The sequence below is a fragment of the Microplitis demolitor genome, chromosome 1, assembly GCF_026212275.2.
Source record: "Microplitis demolitor isolate Queensland-Clemson2020A chromosome 1, iyMicDemo2.1a, whole genome shotgun sequence".
Classification (NCBI taxonomy): domain Eukaryota; kingdom Metazoa; phylum Arthropoda; class Insecta; order Hymenoptera; family Braconidae; genus Microplitis; species Microplitis demolitor.
The window spans coordinates 16,740,416-16,746,438 of record NC_068545.1 but is presented as its reverse complement, the minus strand read 5'-3'; positions in this window follow the sequence as shown (position 1 = coordinate 16,746,438).

Genomic DNA, 6,023 nt, shown 5'->3' with positions numbered 1-6,023 from the left:
ATTTAATTGATAAAAATTTATTTGAGTTAAAAGGTTGTGTTGGATTGCAAGTAAACGAATGGAAGCAAAAAGTTGCATCGACGTCAAAGTGTGTGATTGGGTCTATAAATACAACCTGTTCTTTGATCCAAACAGAGTCATATGTGATACAATGATTTATACTTGACTGGATAAGTAATGACAGGATAGATTTAACAAATGGAGTTTTTTATAATACTAAATAATTACGATTGATTGCTCGGTTAATTGAGTTTTCTTTACAATTCATAAGCCCAAAAAAATTTTTTAAATAATTTAATTTGAAGGCAAACTTTTTTTTAATATTTTTTATTCATTATTTTCTAGACTAAAACCTAAATTATCAGTCTCAATGAAAGGACACATAAAAAACAGATACTTTAATAGTTTTATTGCAAATATCCGAAACGTTGTACTGATAGACGTTTTCTAATAAATTTGACCCTTTCCAAGTTTTATCCCGAGGGACGTGAGTATTATTATTATTTTTTTTTTTTTCATATTTATATCTATAATATTCCTTTTGTATACGAGTGACCGAGTATCTCAAATTATGTATGTATAAATAAATTTATTATTTTAATTATAAATTTCTGAGAAAATTTATTAGACCAAATGTTATTGTAGCATCTGGAGTAAATTCACGCTCCACCTACTTGTCGAAAATTTCTATCAGAACAAAAGATTGCCATTAATAGAAGAAATAATTTTGTGTAAAAAAAAAAAAGTATATATATATATATATAGATATATACATATGTAGAATGGATGTCTAGCGTTACCAAGTAACGTGTCTTCTCCAAGAAACAGACACGCCTCTTGCTCTATAGCCTAGAGAGAAATAGTTGGACTCTTAAACAAGCGCCAGGGTCTCTAGGGTAATTAAGTCTCATAGACTGGTTTCACGCGACCATTGTCGGTTCAGGTATTACAAGCACCGAGATAGACAACTTGTCGTTTTTCTTGAATTTTATCCGTATACTAAAAAGATGGATCGAAAACTAAACATTGGTATGGCTGACGTTGATTGACGTCCGACAAACATTCTCAATTATTATAAATAAGAACAAATCTATATACTATTTACTACTTTAGATGTTAAATACATCAAGTTTTTCTTCTATATTGGTTTCAAGGTTATCTTGGATAATGATTGATTTAATACATTTTCAACAATTTATTATAAATCTTGACTTAATCATTTTTTGGACAATAAATAAAAAAAGTTATGGTTGTAGCAAACCTAATCCAAATTTTTTTTAAACTTTAATTTGATTATAATTTTTACTTATTTCTTCAGTAAATTTTGATGAAAAGGACTTATTTTCATGTAAAGGGTGATGTCTCAGTGACAAAATGTCGTACAAAGCTCGATGAAAAAGTAAATTGAAGCTAAATAGATTTTCTAAATGACGGATTGGTTTGGCTGAAAAAAAATTTTTCTGGTCCTTCAATCCTATGATAGAAAAAAAAAATTTGGAAAATTTTTAACTCGCGTTTTTTTTCATAGTTGTACGATAACCGTAAATCTAAGAAAGTTCGGATCAAAAGATCAAGTAACTAGAGATTTCTATAAAGCTTTACAGTCTTTCAAAAATCAATAAAAATTTCTACGATTTTTCTGTTCCTTTCATTTTTTGCATTAATGTATATAAGATATGTTTTTTCATTTCAAAAGCGTTCACAATTCAATTCAAACATGTACAAAGTCAAAAAATAAAATTTGAAATAGTATCATTTTGAATATAGGATAGAGATATTGTCTTAAGCCAGTTTTAGACACTTCATAAAATTAATTGAAATAATTTGTAAAATACACGATACCATAATTAATTTTTAAATGTGTTTGAAAATACTTTCATCATACAATGAATGTTTTTTTTTTTTATACTCTTTCATTAACTAAAAGAAAGTATTAAATGCACAAAAAAGAGCAGTGGCCACAAATTCTACCCTATACAATAAACAACGCTACGTAAATATTTTTTTAAAAGTAATTTTTGCTCAATTCTAAAATAATTATATTTAAAAGGTCATATTAAAAAATCTAATTTCATTCAACTGTCAGTAATCTGCACTGTTATTCGCGTCATAAGAATAGAATCACCTTTAAAAAAAATATTAAAACTTTGTTTGGTGCAAAACAGGATTTTATTGGAGGGATTCATTTAAAAGTGCGAAAGATCAAATCTAAAAATACATATGTATATTTATATATAAATAGTACACAATATTAGTATTAAATTTCGTGCTAGTAGCGTTTCCTTTTACCTGAACAGATTTCGTAATATGTAATGGTACAACAATATATTAACAAAAAAAAAAATTGTTTGTTATTTATGCTAAAAAATAAAATTTGGGTTACTTTTAAAAATAATCTAAAAAAAATAACTTCCGTCTACGCGCGACGGTACTAGTATATTTCTTCTATTGTCTAGCATGAGAATTTCCTATTGTTTCTAGAATTTATCGCTTCACGGGAAGTTTAGTTGCGCCGAAGAGAGCGGATGCTTTCATCTCTTGGGCAAAGCACGTGAGTATATAAAGGGAGAAATGCGCAGAGATAGATTCTGTTGAGCCTCAGGGCGATAATTACTACTTCACCAAATTATTTATGTCTTAAATAAATCAAGTGAAAGCTTAATTGCTTTCCTTGAATTCAATAATAAGTTGCGTATACGCAATTTTAAATTATACAAAAATTTCCAAGTTAACACGAAGTTATTTAATCACTATTACTTTTAATCAGATAAATTTTAATGATATTTACTTATCAACTATACATTTTTTCTTATGTTATTAATAATTATAACAACTAAGTTCTTCTACACTGTGAAAAATTCCCATTAAATTTTACTATGGGTGCATTGTAACCCCGGACCATAAGAAAACTGGTACAAAATTTACAAGTGTCCCGTAGTAAACGTATGCGCATAGGTCCCAATCGTGTCGTCTGCGCATACCGTTTACTATGGGACAATTGTAAATTCTGTACCAGTTTTCTTATGGTCCGGGGTTACAATGCACCCATAGTAAAATTTGTAGGAAATTTTTCACAGTGTAACGAAAAAAATATAATAACATTGGAGCATAATTTTTAAATGAAAATTTTTTCTGTTCCGTATTTTCCCGCAAAAGAGCAGAATGTGAAGTTAATTAAATTGTATAATACACCGAAAAATTTACCGGTTAAAAAAAAGAGCTATCCAGCCTTACCCAGAATGGAAAAGTACATTTCTTATTTAAATACAAAAATTATTTAAACTATAAAAAACAAATTACTTAATTCTCTCTTAAAATGAATCAGTGAAAAGTGCTGCAGTCAGTGAATATTCACTGCATAAACAGTCCCAAGTATACCTCTGATTGAATAAGTGCTCTCTTGCCAAATATTTGACCTTAATTTGTTCTTTCCATTCAAAATAAAAAATTTTTAAATGTGGGGTAAAATGGGCTCTCAATAAATTTTTATAATGTGAGTTTTTCAGCTTATTTCTCTCTTTTTTCTTTCTGCTGAGTTTTTGGTGTCAATTTGCTATGTCTATCAAAATTAAAAAATCCTGAAAAATTGGGTAAAACGGGCCCCCAACAAAACTCAATGTATGTTTCTCACTTGTTTTATGTTTTGAAACTTGTTGCTAGTTATTTAGTATAAAAGAGTTGATAGTGTAGATTTGGATCTTAAAATATCTCAATTCAAAGTTTTCTGTTGAATTACTATTCGATTAATTCAAAAAATTTTAGGAACCCGTTTGGCTAAAAAATATTCGTCGGTTTTCAAAGTCTAGGCAGCTCATATTACCCTCCCCCTCCCCCAAACAGTTTTCGTGTTAAAAATGTTGGGGGGCTCATGTGGCCCTCATATATTTCGAGGCATCTAAAATTTTAGGAGGCCCATGTTGGCCCCCCCCTTCCCTTACATTTTTTTGAAACGTCGTTGTAAAATTTTTGACTTTACCCTAAAATTCTATCTCATAATTTATTTATTGCTGTATTATTTTTAATATTGAGGTTTATTTACACAAGTTTAAAATAGTCTCAAATTTCGAAGTTTGACCAGTCGAATTTTTTTTGCACGGATTAATACACTATACTCTGGTTAGACACACATCGGCATTTTTTCACAGTGTTAAAGATTTACTTGTGATTATGAAATCCTATAAATAATAAAATCGATTATAATTAAAGTTTCTGGATGACCTTCAGAGATATAAAAGACATATAACAGGTAACACATATACTCTCGGACTGCAATCGTGTTGTCAAGATCTCGCGTGTACATTGAAAAGATGTTTTATTCGATGCCGATTCATTATTTCGATTTCAGTTATTAATAAAAAAAAAATACTTTATCGATATTTCCATAGCATATAATCATTGCTCGTAAAACGCATTTATAGTTCATATATACATTTGTATAACGATCCAGTAATTATCTCGCTCGTTCAATTTACATTCCATACCATTATATACTTCCATTTTCTTTTCAAAAACTAAATGATTTATATGTTGAAAGTTTTCCATGTTGTTGAATCGCGTTGTTTGAGTTTATGAAAATGATTTAAAAGAAAAAAAAAAAATAAAGTAAAATGAAAAAAGAAAATAAATGGGATAGATTGAGATAAAAAAAAAGAGGATGTACTGTCGACGGGGCAAGAGAGAAGCTTTGGCAACAGGTTTCCATCCCCGACATGAGCCACGCCACCCAAATCTACTACTGTTAGTCTATATGGACTTTTCCGAAAACATTAGTTTTTCTTTACTAGTCGACGACATAGTGCTTCGAATCGTGTATTTTTGTCCCCCCCACTACTATGAGGTCCTATTCGAGTAGAAGAAGTAGAAAGACGTTTGGTAAGAAGCATCAGCGTCGAATGTTTTGCGGGAAACCGGTTTTCTTCCTTTCCTCTCAAAATTACAAGGCAGTTTCACGTTTCCTTCCCACGCTTATCTCTGCGTCATACTATTATATATACCGTGATATGTACGTCGATAACATATTTAAAAAATTAGAAATTTACGTTACAGCTGTATAATTAATAAATATGGAAATAATTTGAGTTATTGGAAATTCACAACCCTTTTGGATTTTCAGTAAGAAAAAAAAAAAGAAAAAAAAACGAATGAAGGAGTACTGAAAAAATAAAAAAAAAGTAATCGACCCTCGAGTCATTGGAGCCACCCTTACAAGCTCATAACTCAGCTACTTTAAAAGACACAAGGCGAGTTTCTCTGGTTAGGTGTACTATTAGAGTATCTTCAGAAAAATAAATCTTCGCTTCCAAGAATTCTTCTCTATTCTTTTTTCTTTCTTTCAGTTGCCTTTTGGCTTGAAAAACAAGTTGAAAATACTGAACCTGTCTTACACCCCCGAAAAATCTACATCGGCGAGCGTCGTCCAATCGGGGTAACTCACTTGAATTATCCCTCTTTCTTTCCTCGTTTTTTATTTTGACCGCTCCTACTCCTTTAAATTATTTCACTACTAACATATGTATTGGTTGCTTGATCGCTGAACACTGGATACTTCTGAAATTTTTTTTCAAGATTCCTATAGGAATTGTTATAGCATTTAAATTCTCACTGATGCATGTTATTTATTTTCTGTAATTCTATCTATTTTAATTTACAACATCCTTCTTATCATATAATTCATATCAAATGTTTTTTTTTTTTTGTTTTTTTTACTCACTAGAAACATATTTTGTTTATTGTATCCGTGAATTTGACATTTAGATGAAATACCATAGCAAAACTAATCAAAACTGTTAAAAAGTAGAAAAAAATAATATTTTCGCAATAAACATATCGAGTAATTTAAGTACTTTGGATAATTGGCACTATTGGTATTAATTATAATTTTTTAAACATAAATTTTCGCGAAATATTTATGTATTAGCAAAAATCGCGGACTTTCGAAAAAAAAAAAAAAATAAATAATAAAAAGTGGGTTAAAAAATCGAAGCTATTCGAATCTCATCTTGACTAACAGCTAAAAAAATTAT